Here is a 10975-nt window from a genome sequence, read left to right on the forward strand (position 1 = left end):
TGCTAAAAATTACAACGTGACTTCGTGGCACGAACTTATGTATTAATTGCACTAGTTCAGTATGTTTCATGCAGTTACGAAACGATCCCAAATGCACCAAAATACTACGAAACGGACCGAAACATTAGTTTAGGGTCCAATGGGGTGGATTGGGTGCGTTCGTTTTGAAAAATGACATCGTGACTTCGTGGCACTAACTTTTGTAAGAATTGAACCAGTTCAGTATGTTTTGCAACAAGTTTCATGCAGTTACGAAACGATCCCAAATGCACCCAAATACAACAAAACGGACCGAAACATTTGTTTAGGGTCCAATGGGGTGGATTGGGTGCATTCGTTGCGAAAAATGACATCGTGACTTCGTGGCACAAACTTTTGTAAGAATTGAACCAGTTCAATATGTTTTGCAACAAGTTTCATACAGTTACGAAACAATCCCAAATGCACCCAAATACAACAAAACGGACCGAATCATTAGTTTAGGGTCCAATGGGGTGGATTTGGTGTGTTCGTTGTGAAAAATCCGAACATGATTTTGTGGAACGAACTTTTGCATTAATTGCTCCAGTTCACCCCGTTTTGCGCCGAGTTTCATGCAGTTACAAAACGATCCCAAATGCACCCAAACACATTGAAACACACCAAAATATGAGTTTTGGGTGCAATGGGGTGGATCAGGTGCGTTCGTTGCGAAAAATCACAATGTCACTTCGTGGCACAAACTTTTGTATTAATTGCACCGGTTCAGTATGTTTTGCAACTATTTTCATGTAGTTACGAAACGATCCCAAATGCACCGAAATACTACGAAACAGGCCGAAACATTAATTTAGGGTCGAATGCGATGGATTGGGTGCGTTTGTTGCAAAAAAAAATCCCGACATGACTTTGTAGATCGACCTTTTGCATTAATTGCTCCAGTTCACCCCGTTTTGCACCGAGTTTCATGCAGTTATGAAACGATCCCAAATGCACCCAAACACTATGAAACACACAAAAAAATGAGTTTATGGTCTAATGGGGTAGATCAGGTGCGTTGGTTGCGAAAACTTACAACACAACTTCGTGGCATGAACTTTTGCATTAATTGCACCAATTCAGTATGTTTTGCAACAAGTTTCATGCAGTTACGAAACGATCCCAAATGCACCCAAATACTACAAAACATACCGAAGCTTTACTTTAGAGTCCAATGGGGTGGATAGGGTGCGTCCATTGGGAAAAATCCCGATGTGACTTCGTGGCATGAACTTTTGCATTAATTGCACCAGTTCACCCCGTTTTGCCCCGAGTTTCTTGCAGTTACGAAACGATCACAAATGCACCCAAACACTATGAAAGGCACCAAAACATGAGTTTAGGGTCCAATGGGGTGGATTAGGTGCGTTCGTTGCGAAAAATTACAACGTGACTTCGTGGCACGAACTTATGTATTAATTGCACCAGTTCACCCCATTTTGCACCGAGTTTCATGCAGTTACGAAACGATCCCAAATGCACCCACACACTATGAAACACACACAAAAAATGAGTTTAGGGTCTCATGGGGTGGATCAGGTGCGATAGTTGTGAAAATTACAACGCAACTTTGTGGCACGAACTTTTGCATTAATTGCACCAATTCAGTATGTTTTGGAACAAGTTTCATGCAGTTACGAAACGATCCCAAATGCACCCAAACACTACGAAACAGACCGAAACATTAGTTTAGGGTCCAATGGGGTGTATTGGGTGCAGTCGTTGCGAAAAATCCCGACGTCACTTCGTGGCACGGATTTTTGTATGAATTGAACCAATTCAGTATGTTTTGCAACAAGTTTCATGCAGTTACGAAACGATCCCAAATGCACCCAAATACTACAAAGGTCCAATGGGGTGGATTAGGTGCGTTCGTTGCTAAAATTTACAACGTGACTTCGTGGCACGAACTTATGTATTAATTGCACTAGTTCAGTATGTTTCATGCAGTTACGAAACGATCCCAAATGCACCAAAATACTACGAAACAGACCGAAACATTAGTTTAGGGTCCAATGGGGTGGATTGGGTGCGTTCGTTGCGAAAAATGACATCGTGACTTCGTGGCACTAACTTTTGTAAGAATTGAACCAGTTCAGTATGTTTTGCAACAAGTTTCATGCAGTTACAAAACGATCCCAAATGCACCCAAATACAACAAAACAGACCGAAACATTTGTTTAGGGTCCAATGGGGTGGATCCCAGCATTCGTTGCGAAAAATGACATCGTGACTTCGTGGCACAAACTTTTGTAAGAATTGAACCAGTTCAATATGTTTTGCAACAAGTTTCATACAGTTACGAAACGATCCCAAATGCACCCAAATACAACAAAACGGACCGAATCATTAGTTTAGGGTCCAATGGGGTGGATTTGGTGTGTTCGTTGTGAAAAATCCGAACATGATTTTGTGGAACGAACTTTTGCATTAATTGCTCCAGTTCACCACGTTTTGCGCCGAGTTTCATGCAGTTACGAAACGATCCCAAATGCACCCAAACACTTTGAAACACACCAAAATATGAGTTTTGGGTGCAATGGGGTGGATCAGGTGCGTTCGTTGCGAAAAATCACAATGTCACTTCGTGGCACAAACTTTTGTATTAATTGCACCGGTTCAGTATGTTTTGAAACTATTTTCATGCAGTTACGAAACGATCCCAAATGCACCGAAATACTACGAAACAGGCCGAAACATTAATTTAGGGTCGAATGCGATGGATTGGGTGCGTTTGTTGCAAAAAAAATCCCGACATGACTTTGTAGATCGACCTTTTGCATTAATTGCTCCAGTTCACCCCGTTTTGCACCGAGTTTCATGCAGTTATGAAACGATCCCAAATGCACCCACACACTATGAAACACACAAAAAAATGAGTTTATGGTCTAATGGGGTAGATCAGGTGCGTTGGTTGCGAAAACTTACAACACAACTTCGTGGCATGAACTTTTGCATTAATTGCACCAATTCAGTATGTTTTGCAACAAGTTTCATGCAGTTACGAAACGATCCCAAATGCACCCAAACACTACGAAACAGACCGAAACATTAGTTTAGGGTCCAATGGGGTGGATTGGGTGCAGTCGTTGCGAAAAATCCCGACGTCACTTCGTGGCACGGATTTTTGTATGAATTGAACCAATTCAGTATGTTTTGCAACAAGTTTCATGCAGTTACGAAACGATCCCAAATGCACCCAAATACTACAAAACATACCGAAGCTTTACTTTAGAGTCCAATGGGGTGGATAGGGTGTGTCCATTGCGAAAAATCCCGATGTGACTTCGTGGCATGAACTTTTGCATTAATTGCACCAGTTCACCCCGTTTTGCCCCGAGTTTCTTGCAGTTACGAAACGATCCCAAATGCACCCAAACACTATGAAAGGCACCAAAACATGAGTTTAGGGTCCAATGGGGTGGATCAGATGCGTTCGTTGCGAAAAATTACAACATGACTTCGTGGCACGAACTTATGTATTAATTGCACCAGTTCGGTATGTTTGGCAACAAGTTCCATGCAGTTACGAAACGATCCCAAATGCACCCAAATACTACGAAACGGACCGAAACATTAGTTTGGGGTCCAATGGGGTGGATTGGGTGCATTCGTTGTGAAAAATCCCGTCGTGACTTCGTGGCACGAACTTTTGTATGAATTGAACCAGTTCAGTATGTTTTGCAACAAGTTTCATGCAGTTACGAAACGATCCAAATGCATCGAAATACAACAAAACGGACCGAATCAACATTACTTTAGGGTCCAATTGGGTGGATTGGGTGTGTCTATTGCGAAAAATCCCGACGTGACTTCGTGGCACGAACTTTTGCATTAATTGCACCAGTTCGCCCCGTTTTGCACCGAAACAAATTCACCCATATACTACGAAATGCACCGAAACAATATTTTTGGGTGCAATGGGGTGGATTGGGTCCGAAAAATCCCGACGTGACTTTTGTGGCATGAACTTTTGCATTAATTGCACCAGTTCCCCCCGTTTTGCACCGTGTTTCTTGCAGTTACGAAATGATCCCAAATGCACCCAAACACTATGAAACACACCAAAACATGAGTTTAGGGTCCAATGGGGTGGATCAGGTGCGTTCGTCATGAAAAGTTACAACATTACTTCGTGGCACGAACTTTTGTATGAATTGCATCAGTTCAGTATGTTTTGCAACAAGTTTCATGCAGTTACGAAACGATCCCAATGCACCCAAACATTATGAAACACACCAAAACATGAGTTTAGGGTCCAATGGGATGGATCAGGTGGTTTTGTTGGGAAAAATTACAACGTGACTTCGTGGCACGAACTTTTGCATTAATTGCACCAGTTCAGTATGTTTTGCACCAAGTTTCATGAAGTTACGAAACGATCCCAAAAGCACCCAATACATCGAAACATACCGAAACATTACCTTAGGGTCCAATTGAGTGGATTGGGTGTGTCTGTTGCAAAAAATCCCGACGTGACTTCGTGGCATGAACTTTTGCATTAATTGCACCAGTTCACCGCGTTTTGCACCGAGTTTCATGCAGTTACGAAGCGATCCCAAATGCACCAAAATACTACAAAGGTCCAATGGGGTGGATTAGGTGCGTTCGTTGCTAAAAATTATAACGTGACTTCGTGGCACGAACTTATGTATTAATTGCACTAGTTCAGTATGTTTGATGCAGTTACGAAACGATCCCAAATGCACCAAAATATTACGAAACGGACCGAAACATTAGTTTAGGGTCCAATGGGGTGGATTGGGTGCGTTCGTTGCGAAAAATGACATCGTGACTTCGTGGCACTAACTTTTGTAAGAATTGAACCAGTTCAATATGTTTTGCAACAAGTTTCATGCAGTTACGAAACGATCCCAAATGCACCCAAATACAACAAAACGGACCGAAACATTTGTTTAGGGTCCAATGGGGTGGATTGGGTACATTCATTGCGAAAAATGACATCGTGACTTCGTGGCACAAACTTTTGTAAGAATTAAACCAGTTCAATATGTTTTGCAACAAGTTTCATACAGTTACGAAACGATCCCAAATGCACCCAAATACAACAAAACGGACCGAATCATTAGTTTAGGGTCCAATGGGGTGGATTTGGTGTGTTCGTTGTGAAAAATCCTGACATGATTTTGTGGAACGAACTTTTGCATTAATTGCTCCAGTTCACCCCGTTTTGCGCCGAGTTTCATGCAGTTACGAAACGATCCCAAATGCACCCAAACACTTTGAAACACACCAAAATATGAGTTTTGGGTGCAATGGGGTGGATCAGGTGCGTTCGCTGCGAAAAATCACAATGTCACTTCGTGGCACAAACTTTTGTATTAATTGCACCAGTTCAGTATGTTTTGCAACTATTTTCATGCAGTTACGAAACGATCCCAAATGCACGAAATACTACGAAACAGGCCGAAACATTAGTTTAGGGTCGAATGCGATGGATTGGTTGCGTTTGTTGCAAAAAAATCCCGACATGACTTTGTAGATCGGCCTTTTGCATTAATTGCTCCAGTTCACCCCGTTTTGCACCGAGTTTCATGCAGTTATGAAACAATCCCAAATGCACCCAAACACTATGAAACAAACAAAAAAATGAGTTTAGGGTCTAATGGGGTGGATCAGGTGCGTTGGTTGCGAAAAATTACAACACAACTTTGTGGCTTGAACTTTTGCATTAATTGCACCAATTCAGTATGTTTTGCAACAAGTTTCATGCAGTTACGAAACGATCCCAAATGCACCCAAACACTATGAAAGACACCAAAACATGAGTTTAGGGTCCAATGGGGTGGATCAGGTGCGTTCGTTGTGAAAAATTACAACATGACTTCGTGGCACAAACTTATGTATTAATTGGACCAGTTCAGTATGTTTGGCAACAAGTTCCATGCAGTTACGAAACGATCCCAAATGCACCAAAATACTACAAAGGTCCAATGGGGTGGATTAGGTGCGTTCGTTGCTAAAAATTACAACGTGACTTCGTGGCACGAACTTATGTATTAATTGCACTAGTTCAGTATGTTTCATGCAGTTACGAAACGATCCCAAATGCACCAAAATATTACGAAACGGACCGAAACATTAGTTTAGGGTCCAATGGGGTGGATTGGGTGCGTTCGTTGCGAAAAATGACATCGTGACTTCGTGGCACTAACTTTTGTAAGAATTGAACCAGTTCAATATGTTTTGCAACAAGTTTCATGCAGTTACGAAACGATCCCAAATGCACCCAAATACAACAAAACGGACCGAAACATTTGTTTAGGGTCCAATGGGGTGGATTGGGTACATTCATTGCGAAAAATGACATCGTGACTTCGTGGCACAAACTTTTGTAAGAATTAAACCAGTTCAATATGTTTTGCAACAAGTTTCATACAGTTACGAAACGATCCCAAATGCACCCAAATACAACAAAACGGACCGAATCATTAGTTCAGGGTCCAATGGGGTGGATTTGGTGTGTTCGTTGTGAAAAATCCTGACATGATTTTGTGGAACGAACTTTTGCATTAATTGCTCCAGTTCACCCCGTTTTGCGCCGAGTTTCATGCAGTTACGAAACGATCCCAAATGCACCCAAACACTTTGAAACACACCAAAATATGAGTTTTGGGTGCAATGGGGTGGATCAGGTGCGTTCGCTGCGAAAAATCACAATGTCACTTCGTGGCACAAACTTTTGTATTAATTGCACCAGTTCAGTATGTTTTGCAACTATTTTCATGCAGTTACGAAACGATCCCAAATGCACGAAATACTACGAAACAGGCCGAAACATTAGTTTAGGGTCGAATGCGATGGATTGGTTGCGTTTGTTGCAAAAAAAATCCCGACATGACTTTGTAGATCGGCCTTTTGCATTAATTGCTCCAGTTCACCCCGTTTTGCACCGAGTTTCATGCAGTTATGAAACAATCCCAAATGCACCCAAACACTATGAAACAAACAAAAAAAATGAGTTTAGGGTCTAATGGGGTGGATCAGGTGCGTTGGTTGCGAAAAATTACAACACAACTTTGTGGCTTGAACTTTTGCATTAATTGCACCAATTCAGTATGTTTTGCAACAAGTTTCATGCAGTTACGAAACGATCCCAAATGCACCCAAACACTATGAAAGACACCAAAATATGAGTTTAGGGTCCAATGGGGTGGATCAGGTGCGTTCGTTGTGAAAAATTACAACATGACTTCGTGGCACAAACTTATGTATTAATTGGACCAGTTCAGTATGTTTGGCAACAAGTTCCATGCAGTTACGAAACGATCCCAAATGCACCCAAATACAACAAAACGGACCGAAACATTAGTTTAGGGTCCAATGGGGTGGATTGGGTGCATTCGTTGCGAAAAACCCCGACGTCACTTCGTGGCACGAATTTTTGTATGAATTGAACCAATTCAGTATATTTTGCAACAAGTTTCATGCAGTTACGAAAGGATCCCAAATGCACCCAAATACTACAAAGGTCCAATGGGTGGATTAGGTGCGTTCGTTGCTAAAAATTACAACGTGACTTCGTGGCACGAACTTATGTATTAATTGCACTAGTTCAGTATGTTTCATGCAGTTACGAAACGATCCCAAATGCACCAAAATACTACGAAACGGACCGAAACATTAGTTTAGGGTCCAATGGGGTGGATTGGGTGCGTTCGTTGCGAAAAATGACATCGTGACTTCGTGGCACTATCTTTTGTAAGAATTGAACCAGTTCAGTATGTTTTGCAACAAGTTTCATGCAGTTACGAAACGATCCCAAATGCACCAAAATACAACAAAACGGACCGAAACATTTGTTTAGGGTCCAATGGGGTGGATTGGGTGCATTCGTTGCGAAAAATGACATCGTGACTTCATGGCACAAACTTTTGTAAGAATTGAACCAGTTCAATATGTTTTGCAACAAGTTTAATACAGTTACGAAATGATCCCAAATGCACCCAAATACAACAAAACGGACCGAATCATTAGTTTAGGGTCCAATGGGGTGGATTTGGTGTGTTCGTTGTGAAAAATCCTAACATGATTTTGTGGAACGAACTTTTGCATTAATTGCTCCAGTTCACCCCGTTTTGCGCGGAGTTTCATGCAGTTACGAAACGATCCCAAATGCACCCAAACACTTTGAAACACACCAAAATATGAGTTTTGGGTGCAACGGGGTGGATCAGGTGCGTTCATTGCGAAAAATCACAATGTCACTTCGTGGCACAAACTTTTGTATTAATTGCACCAGTTCAATATGTTTTGCAACTATTTTCATGCAGTTACGAAACGATCCCAAATGCACCGAAATACTACGAAACAGGCCGAAACATTAATTTAGGGTCGAATGCGATGGATTGGGTGCGTTTGTTGCAAAAAAATCCCGACATGACTTTGTAGATCGACCTTTTGCATTAATTGCTCCAGTTCACCCCGTTTTGCACCGAGTTTCATGCAGTTATGAAACGATCCCAAATGCACCCAAACACTATGAAACACACAAAAAATGAGTTTAGGGTCTAATGGGGTAGATCAGGTGCGTTGGTTGCGAAAAATTACAACACAACTTCGTGGCATGAACTTTTGCATTAATTGCACCAATTCAGTATGTTTTGCAACAAGTTTCATGCAGTTACGAAACGATCCCAAATGCACCCAAATACTACAAAACATACCGAAACTTTACTTTAGAGTCCAAAGGGGTGGATAGGGTGCGTCCATTGCGAAAAATCCCGATGTGACTTCGTGGCATGAAGTTTTGCATTAATTGCACCAGTTCACCCCGTTTTGCCCCGAGTTTCTTGCAGTTACGAAACGATCCCAAATGCACCCAAACACTGTGAAAGGCACCAAAACATGAGTTTAGGGTCCAATGGGATGGATCAGGTGCATTCGTTGCGAAAAATTACAACGTGACTTCGTGGCACGAACTTATGTATTAATTGCACCAGTTCACCCCATTTTGCACCGAGTTTCATGCAGTTACGAAACGATCCCAAATGCACCCACACACTATGAAACACACACAAAAAATGAGTTTAGGGTCTCATGGGGTGGATCAGGTGCGTTAGTTGTCAAAATTACAACGCAACTTTGTGGCACGAACTTTTGCATTAATTGCACCAATTCAGTATGTTTTGCAACAAGTTTCATGCAGTTACGAAACGATCCCAAATGCACCCAAACACTACGAAACAGACCGAAACATTAGTTTAGGGTCCAATGTGGTGGATTGGGTGCAGTCGTTGCGAAAAATCCCGACGTCACTTCGTGGCACGGATTTTTGTATGAATTGAACCAATTCAGTATGTTTTGCAACAAGTTTCATGCAGTTACGAAACGATCCCAAATGCACCCAAATACTACAAAGGTCCAATGGGGTGGATTAGGTGCGTTCGTTGCTAAAAATTACAACGTGACTTCGTGGCACGAACTTATGTATTAATTGCACTAGTTCAGTATGTTTCATGCAGTTACGAAACGATCCCAAATGCACCAAAATACTACGAAACGGACCGAAACATTAGTTTAGGGTCCAATGGGGTGGATTGGGTGCGTTCGTTGCGAAAAATGACATCGTGACTTCGTGGCACTAACTTTTGTAAGAATTGAACCAGTTCCGTATGTTTTGCAACAAGTTTCATGCAGTTACAAAACGATCCCAAATGCACCCAAATACAACAAAATGGACCGAAACATTTGTTTAGGGTCCAATGGGGTGGATTGGGTGCATTCGTTGCGAAAAATGACATCGTGACTTCGTGGCACAAACTTTTGTAAGAATTGAACCAGTTCAATATGTTTTGCAACAAGTTTCATACAGTTACGAAACGATCCCAAATGCACCCAAATACAACAAAACGGACCGAATCATTAGTTTAGGGTCCAATGGGGTGGATTTGGTGTGTTCGTTGTGAAAAATCCGAACATGATTTTGTGGAACGAACTTTTGCATTAATTGCTCCAGTTCACCCCGTTTTGCGCCGAGTTTCATGCAGTTACGAAACGATCCCAAATGCACCCAAACACTTTGAAACACACCAAAATATGAGTTTTGGGGGCAATGGGGTGGATCAGGTGCGTTCGTTGCGAAAAATCACAATGTCACTTCGTGGCACAAACTTTTGTATTAATTGCACCGGTTCAGTATGTTTTGCAACTATTTTCATGCAGTTACGAAACGATCCCAAATGCACCGAAATACTACGAAACAGGCCGAAACATTAATTTAGGGTCGAATGCGATGGATTGGGTGCGTTTGTTGCAAAAAAATCCCGACATGACTTTGTAGATCGACCTTTTGCATTAATTGCTCCAGTTCACCCCGTTTTGCACCGAGTTTCATGCAGTTATGAAACGATCCCAAATGCACCCAAACACTATGAAACACACAAAAAAATGAGTTTATGGTCTAATGGGGTAGATCAGGTGCGTTGGTTGCGAAAACTTACAACACAACTTCGTGGCATGAACTTTTGCATTAATTGCACCAATTCAGTATGTTTTGCAACAAGTTTCATGCAGTTACGAAACGATCCCAAATGCACCCAAATACTACAAAGGTCCAATGGGGTGGATTAGGTGCGTTCGTTGCTAAAAATTACAACGTGACTTCGTGGCACGAACTTATGTATGAATTGCACTAGTTCAATATGTTTCATGCAGTTACGAAACTATCCCAAATGCACCAAAATACTACGAAACGGACCGAAACATTAGTTTAGGGTCCAATGGGGTGGATTGGGTGCGTTCGTTGCGAAAAATGACATCGTGACTTCGTGGCACTAACTTTTGTAAGAATTGAACCAGTTCAGTATGTTTTGCAACAAGTTTCATGCAGTTACGAAACGATCCCAAATGCACCCAAATACAACAAAACGGACCGAAACATTTGTTTAGGGTCCAATGGGGTGGATTGGGTGCATTCGTTGCGAAAAATGACATC

The sequence above is a fragment of the Panicum virgatum genome, unplaced genomic scaffold, assembly GCF_016808335.1.
Source record: "Panicum virgatum strain AP13 unplaced genomic scaffold, P.virgatum_v5 scaffold_2659, whole genome shotgun sequence".
In the NCBI taxonomy this organism is placed as follows: Eukaryota; Viridiplantae; Streptophyta; class Magnoliopsida; order Poales; family Poaceae; genus Panicum; species Panicum virgatum.